Here is a 24,964-nt window from a genome sequence, read left to right as displayed (position 1 = left end):
TGTTCACAGTGTTTCCAGAGATGGCATCAGTGAACAAAAGTTTATGCTCTGAGAAGGCACTAGAGCCCAGAACGTGAGTTGAATGGCTTTCTCCATTTGCTGGTAAACCTGGAAATATATTTAGACACAAAATTCTGAACTAGGCTCACGATTTTGCTCTAGTACATTGATGTTCTGAGAATTCAGTCATTTAAGAGTTTTATTTTGTGATTTTCATAGTCAGCCATGTTATGAATCCTCTGTGATTCCTAAAATATGTGAAGACCGATTCAATTCTTTTATACTTTTTTTTCCTTTTTTTTTTTTTTAATCATGTGGGTGGTTTCTCAAAAATGTCAAAGGTTCAATGGATTGCTTTGTTCAAAACACTGAGATAGAAACACAGTTTCCCCTGTAATTCTTTCTCTTATTATCTTCCTATCACTTGAAAAGAAAGAAAATATAATAGTAAAAATTAATTAAAGATAAAAGTTTCAAAGCAGTGTGCTTCATTTTGTTCCACGAGTACACAGAGCATGAGGTATTTCACTGGGTGGACCAGTGTGAGAAAATGGAGATATTTTTATATTTTAATGATATGGAATAAATTTGCCTTCTGGAAAACATTCTTAGAAATTAATTTCAACTTTAATAATTTGGGGATATTTTCATGGGCAGATATTTGTAAATCTGAAGATAGATTCAATTAATATGTTCTCTAAACATAGCTTATTAACCTGTTAAAATTTAAAAAGATGAAGCAGCCTCTGTACACCTTGATTCAGTGATGTTTAAGAAAACAAGTTAATGCTATAGTAATCAAGCTGTGACTTCAATTTCTACTTTTTATGTTCACAGATGAGCTTCAGCATCATATCACATGTTTGCTCACCATTTAGAGGTATTCTTCCTTTAACTTTCATTTATAATTTTATTTTTATTAGTTAATTGCTTATGCATATTTGTCAATTTTAGATATTAACTCTATGTGGTGGTTCAGCTGGTAAAGAATTTGCCTGCAATGCGGGAAACCTGGGTTCAATCCCTGGACTGGGGAGATCTCCTGGAGAAGGGAACCCACTCCAGTATTCTGTCCTGGAGAATTCCATGGGCTAGTCCATGGGGTTGCAAAGAGTCAGACAGACTGGGTGACTTTCACTTTCATTTAATATTCTTATTCATGTAAATTTTTCTCCAAGCTACTTTTGTCTATTGGTGTTGTGTTATCATTTCCTAAATTCTGAAAAAAATTTAAATCATCAGATATGTCTATTTTGTATTCAAAAATTCATTAAAAAGATTATTCCACTTCTAGAATGTAATAAGTCACATACTTTATTAAATGGAAAGTAAATATAAAGGTAAACTTTGCTTTCCTTTTTTATTAAATGTTTAATCATTTTTTATTTTTATATGTTATTAGCTTATGTACAATTTAATTAGCATCTACATGGAGAGCTAATTGTGGCAACTCATTTATTTAATACTGTGTCTTTTGCCCAGAAATGTCTCTAATCACTTGCTTCTCCATGAGTCTATAAGATTGTTAAGTTTAGGACAATGTTTTAATCAGTCTGTATTATAATATCTGAAAGCATCAGAACATAATAAAGCATATTTGTCAAATGAATAAACATATTATTGAAAGACTTCAGTAACTCACTTCTAATAATTATATTCATAGGTAACTTGGTCCTGAACTCTGAACTAAGACATAAAGGAGCACCTATGGAACATAGAAATAATGTAACTGAGTTTGTCCTCTTAGGGCTCACTCAGAGCTCCCAGGGTCAGAAAATATTATTTGTCATGTTCTTGCTCATCTACATTGTGACAATGTTGGGCAACTTGCTTGCTGTCCTGACTGTGGTATTCAGCCCAACCCTGGATGCCCCTATGTACTAGTTTTTTGGAAATTTGTCACTTCTTGATGCTCTTTATTCTACATCCTTCATCCCAAATATGATTAAAAACTTCCTCTGTGAGAAGAAAACCATTTCCTTCCAAGCTTGCATGGCCCAGCTTTTTATGGAGCACTTATTTGGTGGTGCTGAGATTTTACTCCTGGTGGTCATGGCCTATGACTGCTACATGGCCATCTGCAAACCCTTGCATTATTTGACAATCATGAATCAGAGAATGTGTGTTCTGCTACTGCTCTTTGCCTGGGTTGGTGGGATTTTACATGCTATCCTTCATCCAATATTTGTTTACAACCTTCCCTTCTGTGGCCCCAATGTCATTGACCATTTCATCTGTGACTTGTACCCCTTGTTAAAACTTGCCTGCACTGACACCCACATTACTGCCCTCTCAGTAGTTGCCAATGATGGCACAATGTCAGTGGTCATCTTTACACTCTTAACTCATTTCCTATGGGGTCATCCTGCACTTCCTGAAGAATCTTAGTCAGAAAGGAAAGCACAAAGCTTTCTCCACCTGTGGTTCCCACATCACTGTGGTGCTCCTCTTCTTTGTGCCCTGTATTTTTCTGTATGTGAGACCACCTTCTACTTTACCTGTTGATACATCTTTGGCTGTGTTTTATACCACCGTCACCCCTATATTGAACTCTCTAATCTACACTCTGAGAAATGGAGAGATGCAAAATGCCATGAAAAAGCTCTGGATCAGAAAAAGAAATTGAAGCACCAGGGAAAAGCATCACTTATTTTCGCTGAAGAATTGCTTTTCCCAGGAAAGTCATATGTGACTACTTAACTGTAGTAAATCGAACCCAGATCTCCTACAATGCAGGAAATCTGCGTTTGATTCCTGGGTTGGGAAGATTTGCTGGAGAAGGGAATGGCAACCCACTCCAGTATTCTTGCCTGGAGAATCCCATAAACAGAGGAGCCTGGCGGGATACAGTTCATGAGGTAGCAGAAAGTTGAACATAACTGAACAACTAACACACACACACACACACAACAACAACAATAACAAATATATCCTCATGTTTAATAACTTTGTCAAGATGAAAAAAATATTATTATGTGAATAATTCCAGTGATCAAAAATATTTAAGATTTTCCTTCTTCAAAGTATATATTTTGTTTAAAATACATTTGTAAGATTTCTGCAATTAAAGATGTCAAAAAAATATCTTTATTGAGACTTCCCTTGTGGCTCAGTTGGTAAAGAATCTTCCTGCAATGTGGGAGACCTGGGTTCAATCCCTGGGTTGGGAAGATCCCTTGGAGGAGGGAAAGGCTACCCACTCCAGTATTCTGGCCTAGAGAATTCCATAGACTGTATAGTCCATGGGGTCACAAAGAGTCGGACACAAGTGAGCAACTTTCACTTTCACTTTCATTGAGACTGTAGATTTATGATCTATGTAATGATTTAAGCTATAGGTAATAATGTAAATTTATTTAATTAGTGGAAGATTTCCTCATGTTTCTGTCTTAAATAATATAATCTTTTTCAGAATTAATGACTCATTACACATAGTGAAAAAATAGTATAGAAATATGACAGAAAACCTTTGTTCACTCATACCCACACAGAGACAACCTATATTAATATTTGAAGTATATGTCTTATTTTTGTCTGCAAGATAATATATATATACATATATTTGTTCTTTGTATGTCTTAGCATGCTGAGGTTGAAGGTGAATATTTCAGAGCTGTAATATTAAACATAAGGAGACTATCTTTATAAATAAATCTGATTGAACAAGGTGAAGTGAAGTCGCGCAGTCGTGCCTGACTCTCTGCAACCCCATGGATAGTAGCCTGCACCAAGCTCCTCCATCCATGGGATTTTCAAGGCAAGAGTACTGGAGTGGGTTGCCATTTCCTTCTCCAGGGATTGATTGAACAAGGTACATATGCATAAAAATACCCAAATCTTACTTATTTTCCCAACTGGGCAATTACATTATTTCCTCAAGTTTACCAGCATTGTTTGGAGTTATATTTTCATAAAGGTGACCAATCTTTCTTCTCAGATAGTTTGGAATATCTGGTAAAGCTTCCACTATTATTCAATATCCCAATCTATTCTTTTGCTTATATGTTTTATAGCCTTCTATAAAGATCCAGCCTCTGCCCTTTACATGTAAATTTTTTAGCATAATCCATGATCCACGAGCATCTAATATGCATGATGGAGCTTGACACCAGATATTTTGGGTGATATCATTGTTAAAAAAGATGTTAACTTCATATGCCATGACTTTGTATGCCATGCTCATCTCTCATTAATATTACACAAATTGCTAGTGATAAAAAAGTCAAAATATACTGTTTTATCTCTCAGAGACATCATTCATAAAATTATCTCCCTCTCTGAATCAGGCTTGAAACAACGTATTATCTTCCTTTAATTTGTTTGGAAGCATATGATCAAAGAAGCCTATTTGTATGTTTCCCATATAGCTCAGCTGGTAAAGAATCCACCTGCAATATAGGAGACCCCAGTTTAATTCCTGGGTTGGAAAGATCCCCTGGAGAAGGGAACAGCCACCCATTCCAGTTTTCTTGCCTGGAGAGTCACAAAAAGTCAGACAAGACTGAGTGACTTTCACTTTTCACTTTCATATTTAGTCTGGATCCATGACAGGGCAAGGCTATGGGGTGATGGGTGCTTTTTGCCAGTAAATCACCGTGTGTGGGAAACCTCATATCCTGATTATTTTTATCCTGTTACATGGAGATTTCTTATATCATTTTTTGTCTTTCCAAACTCAATAGCATTTACAAATTATAGCAAGCATTTTGTTTGTCAGATATTATATAATTTGTTCTTCTACTTTTGGATGCTATTATAGACTGAGAGTTTGTGTCCCTATCTAAAATCATAAATTAAATTATTTCTAATGTGGTGGTATTTGGAGGACTTCGATTGGAAATTGATTAGTTCATAAAGGTGGTGCCCTGATGAGTGGGATTAATCCCCTAATAAAAAGACATCTTGAGCTTTCCAGCTGCCTCAGTTGTCAAGAATCTGTTTGCCAATGCAGGAGCCACTGGAGATTCTACAGAGCCATAAAAAAGAATAAAAGAATGCTATTTCTGTCAACATGGAAGGACCTAGAGATTATCATACTTAAGGCAGTCAGAAAGAAAAAGACATATAACATGTCACTCATATGGGGAATCTAAAATATGACACAAATAAATTTATCGATGAAACAGACTTATAGACACAGATAACAGATTTGTGGTTGCTGAGGGGGAGGTGTGTGGGGAGCAAAGGATTGGGAGTTTGGGATGAGCACATGGATACTGCTATGTATAGAACGTATAAACAACAAGGCCCCACTGCAAAGAACAGGGAACTATGTCCAATACCTTGTGATAAATCATCCCAGAAATATTTTCAGCCATAAGTCTGTTTTCTGTGTCTATGAGTCTGTCATAGATAAATTTATTTGTGTCATATTTCAGATACCTTGTAAGGTTGGCATGTTATCTGTCTTTCTCTTTCTGACTGCCTTTAGTATGAAAATCTCTAGGTCCCTCCCCTGGAGAAGGGGTAGGCTACCCCACTCTAGTATTCTTGGGATTCCCTGGTGGCTCAGACTGTAAAGAATCTTCCTGTAATGCGGGAGACCTGGGTTCAATCGTTGGGTTGGGAAGATCCCTTGGAGAAGGGCATGGCAACCCACTCCAGTATTCTTGCCTGGAGAATCCCATGGACAGAAGATCCTGGTGGACTACAGTCCCTGGGATTTCAAAGAGTCAGACACGACTGAGTGACCAAGGACATACACAAATATATAACTGAATAATTTTGCTGTAGTATTAACAGAAGAAATTAACATTGTAAATCAACTATGCTTCAATAAAATAAATTTTAAAAAATACTTTATTTACCCATCTAGAATTTATTTTTGTCTGGGTAAGTAAAATATGAAACCCTATTTTGCCTAAAAGTTAAAATAATATGTCAATATAATTATTAATTTCAGCTAATTTCACAATTTTCTACTTACTATGTCAGGTTTTGCAATATCTAGAAGTTCGAATTCTGAGGCACTTTCTCCTCCTCCTCCCTTTCCTTCTCTTCTTCCTTTAAACAGAGTCAGTAGGCAAGGTTTGAAAACTTCCCATAAAAATTTATTTAGAATGCCACAATACTATATATTTATTTTGAGGAGAATAACCTGTTTTTGTATTGTGTTTTCCCATCCAGAACAGGACACATATTGTGAAGGATTTACTGATGTCTCAATAAAAATCTGTAATTATCTCCATGGAGTGTACATATGACTGACCTTTTGGTTTTGTTAAAAAAATAAAAGAAGAGGATGCTATTTATATTTGATTTGCATTTTCAGTGAGCTTCTCAGAAAGGGCTCAGTGACTTTTGCTGTCATGAATTACAGTTCAGTCCTCAAGGCCACAAATATTTGTTAAATCCAAACACCCATATCCCTGAACCAACAACATACAAGTATATTGGTACCCCTTGTACCTACATATTAAATGTTATGTAGGTTTCCACCCAATTGAACCTTTTGTCTAAATGTGAACACACACAGGTCTGTAGCTGATATGGGTTAGTATTTGACTATCTATATGGATGCATTTGTCTATGTATATGCATATATAATTGATATATAACACACAGGTTTATCTATTTCTATAAAGAAGTTTGTATATTGTCATACACAGGTCTATGTTTAATCACACACATGGCTATATCTGTCCACACACAGGGCTATATCTTTACATTCATCACTTTGCTTTGTATCTGACCATAATGAATTTAGGTAGAACTTGGTTGTTCTCCCTAAAAATGGAATGATTATTCCATTCCATGTGATATGGACTGAGGTCATTCTCTGGTAAACAACACATTGCTGGACTTTTATTGTGAGTCCAAGATAACTGCACTGATATGAATGGTGCATTGGCAGAGATGGCTAGAAAACCAGACTCTTTTAGCTCTTTTTCCTTCTCCACGTAGACACAGAGCTATGTAGATGAAGTTTATCCGGTGAGGTTGTCAGGCTTGTAAAAGGCCAGCTCAGGGCTCCCAGATGCAAAAGCTATCAGATAAGTTAAGCTTTACCCTATCATGACATCAGTCTGAAGTCTAGGATCTCAAGTTCTAAATCTAGACTGCTTCTACACATCGAAGGAAACAAACAACATGAAAATGTAACCTATAGAATGGAAAAACAAAACAAAACAAAACTATCAAATCATATGCTCATAAGGAGTTAATATGTAAGGGACTTCTATAACCAAATAACATAAGATCAAATAACTCAATTTAAAAATGGCCAAAAAACCTGAATAGATATTTTTCCAAGGAAAATATAAAAATGCCAATAGGAACATGGGAAGGTGCTCAACCTCATTAATCAAGGAGGAAATGCAAATCAAAACCAAAAGATAAATCACCTCAAATCTTTAGGATGACTAACTTTGTGAGAACATAGAGAAAATGAAGTCCTAATAAAACTCACTGCTGGTGATACAAAGCCAGGTTCTGTGGGGCTCCTGAGCACAAAAGCTTTGTGTCTCCCACATCCTCAATTACAGGAAATAGGCTTCATTCAGTCTCCCTGACTTTCTCTGAGTTCCAAGGGACAGGTTTGCAGTTCTTAATTAGGAAAGAAAGGAGATGTGAAACAAAGGAGAAATAAATACCCAACAGAAACAATATTGCAGCCTTGGAGCAAGTTTCTGGCTTCCCATCAAAGGATACAGACACTCTCTTTAAGTTGTTTAGTAGATAACTGAAGCAGGGACATATTTTATTTTCCTGAGCTTCAAAATCAATGCCACCATGACATTAAAAGATATTTGCTCCTTGGAGGGAAAGCTGTGACAAACCTAGCAGTATATTCAAAAGCAGAGATATTACTTTGCTGAAAAAGGTTCTTATAGTCAAAGCTATTTTTTTTTTCAATAGGCATGTACAGATGCTAGAGTTGGACCATAAAGAATTCTGAGAGACAAGAATCGATGCTTGTGAATTATGGTGCTGGAGAAGACTCTCGAGAGATCCTTGGACTGCAAGGAGATCAAACCAGTCCATCCTAGAGGAAATCAGCTGTGAATAGTCATTGAAAGGACTGCTCCTGAAGCTGAAGCTCCAACACTTTGGCCATCTGGTGCAAAGAGCAGACTCGTTGAAAAAGATCTTCATGCTGGGAAAGTTTGAAGGCCAAAGAAGAGGGTGGCAGAGGATGAGATGGTTAAATAGCATCACCAACTCAGTGGACATGAATCTGAGCAAACTCCAGGAGATAGTGAAGGGGAGCCTTGTGTGCTGTGGTCCATGGAGTCAAAAAATGTCAGACCCAACTTAGCAACTGAACAACAAAAACAACATTGATGAATGAAAAGTGTCAATGATAACTGCCAATTTGTAGTTGACGAGTAATGTCCTGTTAATTAAGAAAGTAAAGAAAATGACTAAAATTATAAATTCTCCTAAGAGAGGAAATGAAAAATTCTCAGAGGAAGAAGGTAATATCTTTCAAATTCCCAATTTTCCAATCCATTTTTAATGCCTCCATGAATTAGGGCAAGAAACAGTGTTCAGAAAGACTTTCTTGATGGATGTTAAAGAAGGTTCCTGCTAACTATTTGGTAAATTTTTACATGGAAAATAATGTGAGTTCACGATCACGACTTGAGGTCAGTCTAGAACTGTACTTTCAGGTCTGCTCCTCACTAACAGTATGTCCTGAGGCACAAAGCTGAACAACTCCTTGTCTTAATTTTTCTATCTTCCAACCACATATAAATCACTTTAAAAATTTTAAAGGAGACAATTTAAAAACAAACAAAAAAAGTTTTTGTACAATATTTGGCATAAATTAAGCAGTCAATATTAGATTTTGGTCATTACTTATCCTAATAATCTCTGATCTATAAAAAAACCTTTTGCAAATTTATCCAAAAATAACATATTAAGAGGAAAATAGGCTTAATTTCCTTAGTCCTTAACCACCTAAGAGCCTGCAATCTTTTGGTAACCACAAAAATAGAAGCAGAGATGAGAAAGTGCTATTGGAACATTTGATTTCTTTTTTTTTTAATTTTTATTATTTTTTTTTTTTACTTTACAATATTGTATTGGTTTTGCCATACATCAACATGCATCCACCATGCGTGTACACATGTTCCCCATCCTGAAGCCCCCTCCCACCTCCCTCCGCATACCATCCCTCTGGGTCATCCCAGTGCACCAGCCCCAAGCTTCCTGTGTCCTGCATCAAACCTGGACTGGCAATTCATTTCTTATATGATATTATACATGTTTTAAAGCCATTCTCCCAAATAATCCCCCCCACAGAGTCCAAAAGACTGTTCTATACATCTGTGTCTCTTTTGCTGTCTTGCATAAAGTTGTGGTACATATACACAATGGAGTATTACTCAGCCATTAAAAAGAATACATTAGAAAAAGTTCTAATGAGGTGGATGAAAATGGAACATTTGATTTCAAAATAAGTTTTAAAGGAGATTTTTCTTTTTAAAAATTGATTAAATAGGAGCAAGCCCCCTCTTCCAAATAGAACAGAAAACCTGTGGTAAAGTAACCCACAGGATAAAACTAAACATTTTTTTATTGCATTTTTTATTTTTATTTTTTTTCTAATTTTATTTTATTTTTAAACTTTACATAATGTATTAGTTTTGCCAAATATCAAAATGAATCCACCAAAGGTATACATGTGTTCCCCATCCTGAACCCTCCTCCCTCCTCCCTCCCCATACCATTCCTCTGGGTTGTCCCAGTGCACTAGCCCCAAGCATCCAGTATCGTGCATCGAACCTGGACTGGCAACTCGTTTCTTACATGATATTTTACATGTTTCAATGCCATTCTCCAAAATCTTCCCACCCTCTCCCTCTCCCACAGAGTCCATAAGACTGTTCTATACATCAGTGTCTCTTTTGCTGTCTCGTACACCAGGTTATTGTTACCATCTTTCTAAATTCCATATATATGCGTTAGTATACTATATGTTTTTCCGTCTGGCTTACTTCATTCTGTATAATAGGCTCCAGTTTCAGCCACCTCATTAGAACTGATTCAAATGTATTCTTTTTAATGGCTGAGTAATACTCCATTGTGTATATATACCATAGCTTTCTTATCCATTCATCTGTTGATGGACATCTAGGTTGCTTCCATGTCCTGGCTATTATAAACAGTGCTACAATGAACACTGGGGTACACGTGTCTCTTTCCCTTCTGGTTTCCTCAGTGTGTATGCCCAGCAGTGGGATTGCTGGATCATAAGACAGTTCTATTTCGAGTTTTTAAAGGAATGTCCACACTGTTCTCCATAGTGGCTGTACTAGTTTGCATTCCCACCAACAGTGTAAGAGGGTTCCCTTTTCTCCACACCCTCTCCAGCATTTATTATTTGTAGACTTTTGGATCACAGCCATTCTGACTGGTGTGAAATGGTACCTCATCGTGGTTTTGATTTGCATTTCTCTGATAATGAGTGATGTTGAGCATCTTTTCATGTGTTTGTTAGCCATCTGTATGTCTTCTTTGGAGAAATGTCTATTTAGTTCTTTGGCCCATTTTTTGATTGGGTCGTTTATTTTAATTGCAGGCTAATTACTTTACAATATTGTGTTGGTTTTGCCATACATCAACATGAATTTATCATGGGTGTACACGTGTTCCCCATCCTGAAACCCCCTCCCACATCCCTCCCCATACCATCCCTCTGGGTCATCCCAGTGTGCCAGCCCCAAGCATCCTGTATCATGCACCGAACCTGGACTGCCAATTCATTTCATATATGATACTTCAATGCCATTCGCCCAAATCATCCCATCCTCTCCCTCTCCCTCTCCCACAGAGTCCAAAAGACTGTTCTATACATCTGTGTCTCTTTTGCTGTTTCGCATGCAGGGTTATCGTTACCATCTTTCTAAATTCCATATGGAAGAAGGCAATGGCACCCTACTCCAGTACTGTTGCCTGGAAAATCTCATGGGTGGAGGAGCCTGGTAGGCTGCAGTCCATGGGGTCGATAAGAGTCGGACACGACTGAGTGACTTCACTTTCACTTCCCACTTTCATGCATTGGAGAAGGAAATGGCAACCCACTCGTATTCTTGCCTGGAGAATCCCATGGACGGAGAAGCCTGGTAGGCTGCAGTCCATGGGGTCGCACAGAGTCGGACACGACTGAAGCGAATTAGCAACAGCAAATTCCATATATATGCGTTAGTATACTGTACTGGTGTTTTTCTTTCTGGCTTACTTCACTCGTTATAATAGGCTCCAGTTTCAGCCACCTCATTAGAACTGATTCAAATGTAGTCTTTTTAGTGACTGAGTAATACTCCATTGTGTATATGTACCACAGCTCTCTTATCCATTCATCTGCTGATGGACATCTAGGTTGCTTCCATATCCTGGCTATTATAAACAGTGCTGTGATGAACATTGGGGTACATGTATCTCTTTCAATTCTGGTTTCCTCAGTGTGTATGCCCAGCAGTGGGATTGCTGGGTCGTATGGCAGTTCTATTTCCAGTTTTTAAGGAATCTCCACACTCTTCTCCATAGCGGTTGTACTAGTTTGCATTCCCACCAACAGTGTAAGAGGGTTCCCTTTTCTCCACACCCTCTCCAGCATTTATTGCTTGTAGACTTTTGGATCACAGCCATTCTGACTGGCGTGAAATGGTACCTCATTGTGGGTTTAATTTGCGTTTCTCTGATAATGAGTGATGTGGAGCATCTTTTCATGTGTTTGTTAGCCATCTGTATGTCTTCTTTGGAGAAATTATCTAAACTTATATGAGTCTTTTAGCTTATCTCTCTAAAATGGTCTTTATTTTAATATGTGGAAGAAAATACTTTTAAAAAGTGAAATCACTACTCATACAAATATAAAATGAACACATGACAAAGATTTGATTTAGCTCACTGCATAACAAGGCAAAAAGGAACACATAATAATCAGTCTAAAGGATAATCCTCTCTTGCTTTGTTCCATCAGAGATGTGAAATGGGGCTTCACCAGTGGCTTACTGGTAAAGATTTTTCCCGCAGTGCAGGAGCCCCAGGAGACACGAGTTCAATTCCTGGGTTGGGAAGATGTCATGGAGGAGGGCATAGCAACCAACTCCAGTATTCTAGCCTGGAAAATACAATGGACAGAGGACCCTGGCTGACTCAAAGAGTCAGACATGATTGAGGTGACTGAGCACACATAAATAAATGAATTTACAAATGAGAGGAAAGCTGTCTTTATCTGTAATGGTCAGGAAAATTGATCAAACTTCCACCAGACAACATTTGTATTTTGCTTAACAAGAATTATTTGAAATTGTATTAATTTTCTCAATGTAAAGACTTACAAACTAGCTAACAGACAGTAAAGTCATAGATCCCTTAGAGTCATAAAACTCCAAAGAGAATGCTATAAATAAAAAACAGATTTCACCATTTAGGATAATGTTTGCTGTGGGTTTGTCATATATAGCTTATTATGTTGAGGTATGTTCCTTCTATTACTGCTTTCTGGAGAGTTATTATCATAAATGGATGTTGAATTTTGTCAAAGGATTTCTCTGCATCTATTGAGATAATCATATGGCTTTTATTTTTCAATTTGTTAATGTGGTGTATTACATTGATTGATTTCTGGATATTGAAGAATCCTTGCATCTCTGGGATAAAGCCCACTTGGTCTTGGTGTATGATATTTTTAATGTGCTGTTGGGTTCTGATTGCTAGAATTTTGTTAAGGATTTTTGCATCTATGTTCATCAGTGATATTGGCCTGTAGTTTTCTTTTTTTGTGGGATCTTTGTCAGGTTTTGGTATTAGGGTGATGGTGGCCTCATAGAATGAGTTTGGAAGTTTACCTTCCTCTGCATTTCCCCTAAAGTCAGGAACAAGACAAGGGTGCACACTCTCACCACTACTATTCAACATAGTTTTGGAAGTTTTGGCCACAGCAATCGGAGCAGAAAAAGAAATAAAAGGAATCCAGATTGGAAAAGAAGTACAACTCTCACTGTTTGCAGATGGCATGATCCTCTACATAGAAAACCCTAAAGACTCCACCAGAAAATTACTAGAGCTAATCAATGAATATAGTAAAGTTGCAGGATATAAAATCAACACACAGAAAGCCCTTGCATTCTATACACTAATAATGAGAAAATAGAAAGAGAAATTAAGGAAACAATTCCATTCACCATTACAATGAAAATAATGAAATACTTAGGAATATATCTACCTAAAGAAAACACTGGTAAAATAAAACGAAGAGTACACTAATAGATGGAGAAATATACATGTTCATGGATCAGAGGAATCGATATAGAGAAAATGAGAATACTACCCAAAGCAATCTATAGATTCAATCCAATCCCTATCAAGCTACCAACGATATTTTTCACAGAGCTAGAACAAACAATTTCACAATTTGTATTGAAATACAAAAAACATCGAATAGCCAATGCAATCTTGAGAAAGAATCATGGAACTGGAGGAATCAATGTGCCTGACTTCAGGCTCTACTACAAAGCCACAGTCATCAAGACAGTATGGTACTGGCACAAAGACAGAAATATAGATCAATGGAACAAAATAGAAAGCTCAGAGATAAATCCAAACAACTATGGACACCTTATCTTTGACAAAGGGGGGAAGAATATACAATGGATTAAAGACAATCTCTTTAACAAGTGGTGCTGGGAAAACTGGTCAACCACTTGTAAAAGAATGAAACTAGAACACTTTCTAATAACATACACAAAAATAAACTCAAAATGGATTAAAGCTCTAAATTTAAGATCAGAGGCTACAAACTCCTAGAAGAAAACATAGGCAAAACACTCTCTGACATACATCACAACAGGATCCTCTATGACCCACTTCCCAGAATATTAGAAATAAAAGCAAGACTAAACAAATGGGACCTAATTAAACTTCAAAACTTCTGCACAACAAAGGAAACTATCAGCAAGGTGAAAAGACAGCTTTCAGAATGCGAGAAAATAATAGCAAATTAAGCAACTGACAAAGAACTAAGCTTAAAAATATACAAGCAATTCCTACAGCTTATTTCCAGAAACATAAACGAACCAATAAAAAACTACACCAAAGAACTAAATAGACATTTCTTCAAAGAAGACATACAGATGGCTAACAAACACATGAAAAGATACTCCACATCACTCATTATCAGAGAAATGCAAATTAAACCCACAATGAGGTACCATTTCAGGCCAGTCAGAATGACTGTGATCCAAAAGTCTACAAGCAATAAATGCTGGAGAGGGTGTGGAGAAAAGCGAACCCTCTTAAACTGTTGGTGGGAACGCAAACTAGTACAGCCACTATGGAAAAGAGTGTGGAGATTCCTTAAAAAACTGGAAATAGAACTGCCTTATGACCCAGCAATCCCACTGCTGGGCATACACACCGAGGAAACCAGAATTGAAAGAGACATGTGTACCCCAATGTTCATCACAGCACTGTTTATAATAGCCAGGATATGGAAGCAACCTAGATGTCCATCAGCAGATGAATGGATAAGAGAGCTGTGGTACATATACACAATGGAGTATTAGTCAGCCACTAAAAAGACTACATTTGAATCAGTTCTAATGAGGTGGCTGAAACTGGAGCCTATTATACAGAGTGAAGTAAGCCAGGAAGAAAAACACCAATATAGTATCAGTTCAGTTCAGTTCAGTTGCTCAGTCGTGTCCGACTCTTTGCGACACCATGAATCACAGCACTCCAGGCCTCCCTGTCCATCACCAACTCCCTGAGTTCACTCAGCCTCACATCCATCGAGTCAGTGATGCCATCCAGCCATCTCATCCTCTGTTGTCCCCTTCTCCTCCTACCCCCAATCCCTCCCAGCATCACAGTATTTCCCGGTGAGTCAACTCTTCACATCAAGTGACCAAAGTACTGAAATTTCAGCTTTAGCATCATTTCTTCCAAAGAAATCCCAGGGCTGATCTCCTTCAGAATGGATTGGTTGCATCTTCTTGTAGTCCAAGGGACTCTCAAGAGTCTTCTCCAACACTGCACTTCAAAAGCATCAAGTTTTCAGCACTCAGCCTTCTTCACAGTCCAACTCTCACATCCATGCATGACCACTGGAAAAAACGAGCCTTGACTAGAGGGACATTTGTTGGCAAAGTAATGTCTCTGCTTTTGAATATGCTATCTAGGTTGGTCATAATTTTCCTTCCAAAGAGTAAGCATCTTTTAATTTCATGGCTGCAGTCACCATCTGCAGTGATTTTGGAGCCCCAAAAAAGAAAGTCTGACACTGTTTCCCCATCTATTTCCCATGAAGTGATGGGACCGGATGCCATGATCTTCGTTTTCTGAATGTTGAGCTTTAAGCCAACTTTTTTGCTCTCTTCTTTCACTTTCATCAAGAGGCTTTTTAGTTTCTCTTCACTTTCCACCATAAAGGTAGTGTCATCTGCATATCTGAGGTTGTTGATATTTCTCCCGGCAATCTTGATTCCAGTTTGTGTTTCTTCCAGTCCAGCATTTCTCATGATGTACTCTGCATATAAGTTAAATAAGCAGGGTGACAATATACAGCCTTGACGTACTCCTTTTCCTATTTGGAAACAGTCTGTTGTTGTCCAGTTCCAACTGTTGCTTCCTGACCTGCACTATAGGTTTCTCAAGAGGCAGGCCAGATGGTCTGGTTTTCCCATCTGTTTCAGAATTTTCCAGTTTATTGTGATCCACACAGTCAAAGATTTTGGCATGGTCAATAAAGAAGAAACAGATGTTTTTCTGGGACTCTCTTGCTTTTTCCATGATCCACGGATGTTGGCAATTTGACCTGTGGTTCCTCTGCCTTTTCTAAAGCCAGCTTGAACATCAGGAAGTTCACGGTTCATGTATTGCTGAAGCCTGGCTTGGAGAATTTTGAGCATTACTTTACTAGCGTGTGAGATGAGTGCAATTGTGCGGTAGTTTGAGCATTCTTTGGCATTACCTTTCTTTGGGATTGGAATTAAAACTGACCTTTTCCAGTCCTGTGGCCACTGCTGAGTTTTCCAAATTTGCTGGCATACTGAGTGCCACACTTTCACAGCATCATCTTTCAGCATTTGGAGTAGCTCAACTGGAATTCCATCACCTCCACTAGCTTTGTTCGTAGTGATGCTTCCTAAGGCCCACTTGACTTTCACATTGCAGGGTGTCTGGCTCTAGGTCAGTGATCACACCATCATGATTATCTGGGTCATGAAGATCTTTTTTTGTACAGTTCTGTGTATTCTTGCCAACTCTTCTTAATATCTTCTGCTTCTGTTAGGTCCATACAGTTTCTGTCCTTTATCGAGCCCATCTTTGCATGAAATGTTCCCTTGGTATCTCTAATTTTCTTGAAGAGATCTCTAGTCTTTGTCATTCTGTTGTTTTCCTCTATTTCTTTGCATTGATCACTGAGGAAGGCTTTCTTATCTCTTCCTGCTATTCTTTGGAACTCTGCATTCAGATGCTTATATCTTTCCTTTTCTCCTTTGCTTTTCACTTCTCTTTTTTTCACAGCTATTTGTAAGGCCTCCCCAGACAGCCATTTTGCTTTTTTGCATTTCTTTTCTATGGGGATGGTCTTGATCCCTGTCTCCTGTACAATGCCATGAACCTCATTCCGTAGTTCATCAGGTAGTCTATATGGACGCATATATAAGGACTTTAGAAAGATGGTATCAATAACCCTGTATGCGAGACAGCAAAAGAGACACAGATGTATAGAACAGTCTTTTGGACTCCGTGGGAGAGGGAGAGGGTGGGATGATTTGGGAGAATGGCATTAAAACATGTATAATATCATATATGAAGCGTATCGCCAGTCCAAGTTTGATGCATAATACTGGAGCTTGGCACTGGTGCACTAGTAGGACTCAGAGGGATGGTACACAGAGGGAGAATGGAGGGGGGTTCGACATGAGGAACACATGTATACCTGTGACAGATTCATCTTGATGTATGGCAAAACCAATACAATATTGTTAAGTAATTAACCTCCAATTAAAATAAATAAATTTATATTACAAAAATAAAACACAGATTTCCATGAAGACATCCAATAATCTTTAGGTTGAATTTTTCTCTTTCATGGAACTTTTCCCTTACAAATGTTAAATTTATTTAGCAGCTGTGTATCAAAAGAAGTACACTTTATAAATAAAATATATTTATTAAAAGAAAAGCTGTTGTCTGATTTACTGGCATTTTTTTTTTTTTTTACAAACAAAAAACACAAACTTTTTGCATCAATTGGAAACCTGATTAGAAAATAACATATTGAAAATGGCAGACTAAGAAGATTTTGGATTTCCCTGATAACTCAGTGGTAAAGAATCTGTGTGCCTTTTTCTCCACACCCTCTCCAGCATTTATTATTTGTAGACTTTTGGATCGCAGCCATTCTGACTGGTGTGAAATGGTACCTTATAGTGGTTTTGATTTGCATTTCTCTGATAATGAGTGATGTTGAGCATCTTTTCATGTGTTTGTTAGCCATCTGTATGTCTTCTTTGGAGAAATGTCTATTTAGTTCTTTGGCCCATTTTTTGATTGGGTCGTTTATTTTTCTGGAGTTGAGCTGTAGGAGTTGCTTGTATATTTTTGAGATTAGTTGTTTGTCGGTTGCTTCGGAGGGAGGAGGGAGGAGGGTTCGGGATGGGGAACACATGTATACCTGTGGCGGATTCATTTTGATATTTGGCAAAACTAATACAATTATGTAAAGTTTAAAAATAAAATAAAATTAGAAAAATAAATAAATAAATAAAACCCCCAAGTGCCACAACTAAAACCCAGTGCAGCCAAGTAAAGAAATAAATAAAATTAAAAACAAACAAACAAACAAAAAAAAGAATCTGTGTGCCAATGTAGGAGATGTAGATTCAGTCCTTGGGTTGGAAAGATTCCCTGCTGAAGGAAATGACAACTCACTTCAGTATTCTTGACTGGGAAATCCCTTGGACCGAGGAGCTTGGTGGGTATAGTTCAGGGGGTCACAGAAGAGTCAGACATGACTTAGTGACTAAACAACAATAGCAAAAAAGGTTTATATGTTTACATAGTGAGGTGTTCATAGAGTTGAAGGAAACACTTAAGGGATGATACAGCACCACCGAGGAGCTAGTGAAAGTAGTAAGCATAATTACAGTAATAAGACCTAGGATAGCAGGGGACACAGTCCACCACCCAAAAGCTTCCATCCCTGGTTAACAACGTAGAAGGCATTCTTCTGGGATGAAAGATTCCTTGCATTGGACTGACAACATCAGTTCAGTTCAGTTCAGTTGCTAAGTTGTGTCCGACTCTTTGCGACCCCATGAATCGCAGCACGCCAGGCTTCCCTGTCCATCACCAACTCCTGGAGTTCACCTAAACTCACGTCCATCAAGTCGGTGATGCCATCCAGCCATCTCATCCTCTGTCGTCCCCTTCTCCTCTTGCCCCCAATCCCTCCCAGCATCAGAGTCTTTTTCAATGAGCCAACTTTTCGCATGAGGTGGCCAAAGTATTGGAGTTTCAGCTTCAGCATTAGTCCTTCCAATGAACACCCAGGACTGACCTCCTTTAGAATGGACTGGTTGGATCTCCTTGCAGTCCAAGGGACTCTCAAGAGTCTTCTCCAACACCACACTTCAAAAGCATCAATTCTTCGGTGCTCAGCTTTCTTCACAGTCCAACTCTCCAATCCATACATGGCCACTGGAAAAACTATAGCCTTGACTAGATGGATCTTTGTTGGCAAAGTAATGTCTCTGCTTTTGAATATGCTATCTAGGTTGGTCATAACTTTCCTTCCAAGGAGTAAGCATCTTTTAATTTCATGACTACAATCACCATCTGCAGTGATTTTGGAGCCCAAATAAATAAAGTCTGACACTGTTTCCATTGTTTCCCCATCTATTTCCCATGAAGTGATGGGACCAAATGCCATAATCTTAGTTTTCTGAATGTTGAGCTTTTTTTTTTTTTTTTTTTTTAACTTTTTTAAAAATTTTATTTTATTTTTAAACTTTACATAATTGTATTAGTTTTGCCAAATATCAAAATGAATTCATCACAGGTATACATGTGCTCCCCATCCTGAACCCTCCTCCCTCCTCCCTCCCCATACGACCCAATCAAAAAATGGGCCAAAGAACTAAATAGACATTTCTCCAATGAATGTTGAGCTTTAAGCCAACTTTTTCACTCTCCTCTTTCACTTTCATCAAGAAGCTCTTTAGTTCGTCTTCACTTTCTGTCATAAGGGTGGTGTCATCTGCATATTTGAGGTTATTGATATTTCTCCTGGCAATCTTGATTCCAGCTTGTTCTTCTTCCAGCCCAGCATTTCTCATGATGTACTCTACATGTAAGTTAAATAAGCAGGGTGACAATATACAGCCTTGACGTACTCCTTGTCCTATTTGGAACCAGTCTGTTGTTCCCTGTCCAGTTCCAAGTGTTGCTTCCTGACCTGCACTATAGGTTTTTCAAGAGGCAGGTCAGGTGGTCTGGTATTCCCATTTCTTTCAGAATTTTTCAGTTTATTGTGATCCACACAGTCAAAGGCTTTGGCATAGTCAATAGAGCAGAAATAGATATTTTTATGTAACTCTCTTGCTTTTTCCATGATCCAGCAGATGTTGGCAATTTGATCTGTGGTTTCTCTGCCTTTTCTAAAGCCAGCTTGAACATTTGGAAGTTCACGGTTCACGTATTGCTGAAGCCTGGCTTGAAGAATTTTGAATTCATTACTTTACTAGCGTGTGAGATGAGTGCAACCGTGCAATAGTTTGAGCATTCTTTGGCATTGCCTTTCTTTGGGACTGGAATGAAAACTGAGCTTTTCCAGTCCTGTGGTCCCTGCTGAGTTTTCCAAATTTCCTGGCATAATGACAACATGAGTTCTATTTTAATTGCTCTGTTATTTTGAGGACATGTTTCTCTACATATTGAAAGGCATAAAGCTGCCTTAAGTACACTTTGGCAGGTGCCTGGTTTTGTGAAATTAGTCCCTGAATCTATCAAAACTCAAACTGCTCTTCAACTAGTTTCTGATCAACTGTGATATGACCATATATATGATACATGATATGACCCTCCTGATTTCATTCTGATTTACCCTTCAAATTTGAGAATCTCTGTTGCTGTCTCCCCAGGGTTTTAAACCACTCTGTCCTTGGATTTGTATGAAACAGACTTTCCTTGTTGTATCTCCAAGACTACTTCTTTTGAAAAAATTATTTTAATGAACATCCTTCTTTGATTTTAGACATAACTCCTCCCTTTTTCCCTTTTATGGTTCTCTGGGGCTTGTGAAGTTGGACTAAGTAGATGGTGAGGTTCAAAAGCAATCTCTTTATCAAGAACTGCATCTATTTAATTAGAGTCTGAATAACCACTCAATGTGCTATTGTGAATGAATTTCCATCTTTTATGAAGTTGGAAATGACAACTTTGTCAGTACATGCTAATTCTCTAATCTGATTCCAATTTTCATTCCAGAACTGAAAGACAAGTTCAAACAATTTCATGATAACATTCCTGCAAAATCCATACCCCTTATAGTTATGTAGGTAGTTTTAAATTCTCATTCAGACTGTCTTTGGCACCTGTCATCACAATATTTTTACTACACTCTAATATTGGAGTGTCCAGTCAAACTAGGTTTAGTCAAGTCATTTCAGTTTCCTTAAACTCTTTTCCTTCATGACACAGTATGCTCACAGTGCCACCTTCTCTGGATCCAGTGAGAATCATATACAATTTAATGCAAGCATATTTGAACATGATGAATGAATGCTGATCTATGTAGGACTATTTCTGAGTTGAATTGGTTTAAATATATTTACAAAATAATTTCATACATTAATATTTATTTATATTCATAGATATTTGTAGTGGACCTTATAGTTGGTGACAGCATAAACATCTAATGCCACTTCAGTTGTAAAAAATAGTTTAGTATAAGGATTCTGGTCCAGAATTTAGTGCCCTCATTTTTATTTCCCCTTGGCAAATGGCATTCTTACTCTTTCTCTTGTATTTCCTTGTTATACATTGTGAATATTATTGCCTATTTTTGTGTTCCAATGGATATTGAACAATTTAATTTAAATGACTGAAAGAAATACATTTTACCACCTCTAAATATATTGAAGAGTAGAATTATTTTTATCACTATCATATTAATGTATTTTGACAATTTGCACAAGAAAAAAAACTAATTTGAAGATGTATTATAAACTTTATAGTTGTGAAGTGCCAGTACCATAATAGAATTCAGTATTATCAGTGAATGCACATCTAAAAACAATATTTAAAAATTATGATTTGATTAAATGGTAAATCAGTTAAAATAAACTATTATAATAGAAGTTTAAGAATCAGATAGTTACACATCTAAGTGTTTAATTTACACAGTACTAAATAGTCAGAAACCCAATAAGCTCATATGTTATTAAATATTTAAATTCATAAGTGGTCAACTTTTTTTTTCTTGTCATAGTATTTTGTCTTGTGTAGACACAAAGAGGAGTTCAAAATTAAAAATGAGTGCCATAAAAGTTCTCTGCTGCTCAGTTAACTTGTATGAAATAATTGGGCTGTAGGCAATGCCTGCTAATAATGTTGAAATCCCCCTGAGGCCCTATTAGCCACACCCAAGAAGCTACTGAATGCGCCTGTAAACAGGTTGTGTGGTCGTGCTTTTAAGACTTACCCAAATGTACCATTTATAAGTCAATAAAGACACTTACCAAAGCTGAGCTTTGGTTGGCATTTTTAAACATTATACCCTTACTTCTTTCCTGATGAACTAACAGCTGCCTGGACTTTGCATAGACCTATGTCAAACAAGTTCATAGGTAGGGTCTATTTTTATTCTTTTTTTTTTTTTGCCCCCAGGAAATCACATAATCATAGACTCACAGGTTCTAATCATTCTTAAAAATCATATAAACACCTCTTACTTTGCCAACAAAGGTTCGTCTAGTCAAGGCTATGGTTTTTCCTGTGGTCATGTATGGATGTGAGAGTTGGACTCTTAAGAAGGCTGAGAGCCGAAGAATTGATGCTTTTAAACTGTGGTATTGGAGAAGACTCTTGAGAGTCCCTTGGACTGCAAGGAGATCCAACCAGTCCATTCTGAAGGAGAGCAGCCCTGGGATTTCTTTGGAAGGAATGATGCTGAGGCTGAAACTCCAGTACTTTGGCCACCTCATGCAAAGAGTTCACTCATTGGAAAAGACTCTGATGCTGGGAGGGATTGGGGGCGGGAGGAGAAGGGGACGACAGAGGATGAGATGGCTGGATGGCATCACTGACTCGATGGACGTGAGTCTGAGTGAACTCCGGGAGTTGGTGATGGACAGGAAGGCGTGGTGTGCTGCGGTTCATGGGGTCACAAAGAGTCGGACACGACTGAGTGACTGATCTGATCTGATCTAATCTGATTCTCACCTATCTGACATTTAAATTCCTCTTTAAGTATAAAAGATTTCAAGAAAGAGAGATTCAAATGCCATGCTATCAGTTTAGAAGTAAAAATGTTTTGAATCTTTCTTCTTGTTGATATATATTTAAGTTAGTTAGACTTTCAATAAATTAGCTGATATGATATTAGTTAGAAGAAATACACAATTCAAAATTGCATCTAAACTTCTCTCCACTTTATAATACAACTTAAAAATGTTTCAAAGATATTGTACAATTAAAAAATACAACTCTGCAAAAATCACACGCTACAAAAGAAATGAACTATGTCATTTCTGAATTTAACACAGCTCTTAATATGCATGCTAAAAAATTGTAAACAATGATTTTTTTTTCTTTTTAAAAATATTTTCCATTATGGTTTATTCCTAGAAGGAAAATAAAACAAAGAAAAATGAAAAACTAATTTGTATTTATTCAGAGCTATTTATAAAATACATCAATTACTTGTAAGTCTTATTTTATGTATATTATAATCTCTTCTGAACTTTTGGGCAATTTTATTATATTTATGTCCCCACATTCATCCTTCAGATAGTAATACAGTATCCCTAACCAAGAATGATGGAAGATTGATCTTGTGGAAAGATGGGAGAAGGCATTACAATGAATGCATCAGAAACAGAAAGTAGTGGAAACATTCCTCTCACGGATGGGTGCCTTGTTGCTGTTTCGTAATGGTGTTGCAATTATTAAGGGCATATAACAGGAATACTATTCTTGATTTTGTGGGAGCAAACATACATTCACATGCACAGTAAGGCTCCAGTTATTTGTTGAGTGAGTGAATTTGAAATTAGTACTTATTATGTCATAGATTTTATATGTGTTTGTATTATTTATATATAGTTCTGGTGTATACCTATATACATTGTCTCGTCACCTTACCTAGTGGACTTTTTTCTTTCTGTTCTCCCTGTTTAGAGCTGATGGTTAAAATGTAAAACCTCATGGAAGAGGCAGTAACACTTATCTTTGTGGGGCAAATCTCAGCTTGCAAGATACATCTGATTATGATGATTTGTGACCAAGGACACAGAGGAGGGCTCAGCCCAGTGCACTGACGTGACTCAGCAGATGCAGAAGGAATTGGAACTAAGAGGAGAATACAGATCCCATGTAGGTAGTAGGGTGTTTTCTCAGTAAATTGCACATCATAAGTTGCCTTATAGATGTTTTGCAGATGACAGGTGTCTGTAGAAATGCAAAATGTGAGGAAAGTAATAAACGTGAAACATGTACTGGGGCAAAATTCTCAAGGACATGTTGCACAGTTCTATTGATTTGCTCCAGTTTTGTTCTAAGAAATTCAGTCTACCATGCTTTCATGACAAAGATGTATTATTCATTCTTCCTTTCAGGTAATTCAAGCCATAGGACTGTGTTTGTCCCTAAATGGATCTCACGTCTCTTTACAATGTGACTGAATTTGTCCTCTTGGGATTCACACAGAATCCACACTTGTAGAAAATACTCTTCATTGTCTTTTTGTTCATTTTTTTCCTATTTACCATGCTGGCCAACCTGCTCATTATCGTTACCATCTCCCTGAGCCCCACACTTTCAGCTCCCATGTACTTCATTCTCACTCACTTGTCCTTCTTAGATGCCTCCTTCCCCTCTGTCACCATCCCCAAAATGGTCACTGACCTGCTGTACCAGAAGAGAACTATCTCCTGGGGTGGCTGCCTGACTCAGCTTTTTGTGGAACACCTCCTAGGAGGATCAGAGATTATCATCCTCATTGTCATGGCCTATGACTGCTACTTGGCCATCTGCAAGCCTCTGCACTACATGACCATCATGAAACAGGGGCTCTGCCAGCTCCTGGTAGTGGTGGCCTGGATCGGGGGGGATCCTACATGCCACCATGCAGATTCCTTTCATGATAAACTTGACCTTTTGTGGACCCAAAGTCATTGACCATTTCATGTGTGATTTCTTCTCACTGTTGAAATTTGCCTGTGGTGACACCTACAGGCTTGGAATCATGGTGGCAGCTAACACAGGGGGCAAGTGCTTGCTCATTTTTTTCCCGCTCCTCATCTCCTACACAGTCTTCCTGGGCTCCCTGAAGTCCCATGGCTCTGAAGGATGACACAAAGCCCTCTCTACCTGTGGCTCCCACTTCACAGTAGTGGTATGCTTTTTTGTCCCTTGTATATTCACCCATATGCGTCCTGTGGCCACTTACCCTGCTGACAAGTGGGTGGCTGTGTTCTTTTCAGTCTTCACTCCCATGTTAAATCCTATCACTTACACAATGAGAAACAGAGGTGAAAAATGCCATGAAGAATTTATTGAAGAGGAGAGTAACTTAGGCTGTCCATGGTACAAAGGAAGTGATTATCTATAATATAGAGAGAGGATTAGGGGCTTCCCAGGTGGCTCAGTGGTAACATAATCTCCTGCCATTGCATGAAACTCAAGAGGTGTGGGTTCAACCCCTGGGTCAGAAAGATTCCTTGGAGTAGGAAAGGGGAAACCCCCTCCAGTATTCTTGTCTGGAAAATTGCACGGACAG

At 37.8% G+C, this 24,964-nt stretch overlaps 2 pseudogenes; both read left to right on the top strand.

The window, feature by feature from the left end:
• The first annotated feature begins 1,707 nt into the window (after window positions 1-1,707).
• LOC139178859 (olfactory receptor 4A15-like) lies at window positions 1,708-2,626 on the top strand (annotated as a pseudogene).
• A 21,209-nt stretch (window positions 2,627-23,835) lies between these two features.
• Window positions 23,836-24,761, top strand: LOC139178875 (olfactory receptor 4C3D-like; annotated as a pseudogene).
• The last annotated feature ends 203 nt before the right edge of the window (window positions 24,762-24,964 follow it).

This window comes from Bos indicus, chromosome 23, assembly GCF_029378745.1.
Source record: "Bos indicus isolate NIAB-ARS_2022 breed Sahiwal x Tharparkar chromosome 23, NIAB-ARS_B.indTharparkar_mat_pri_1.0, whole genome shotgun sequence".
NCBI lineage: Eukaryota > Metazoa > Chordata > Mammalia > Artiodactyla > Bovidae > Bos > Bos indicus.
The sequence above is the reverse complement of the archived record's forward strand: the minus strand, read 5'-3'. Positions and strand labels throughout refer to the sequence as shown.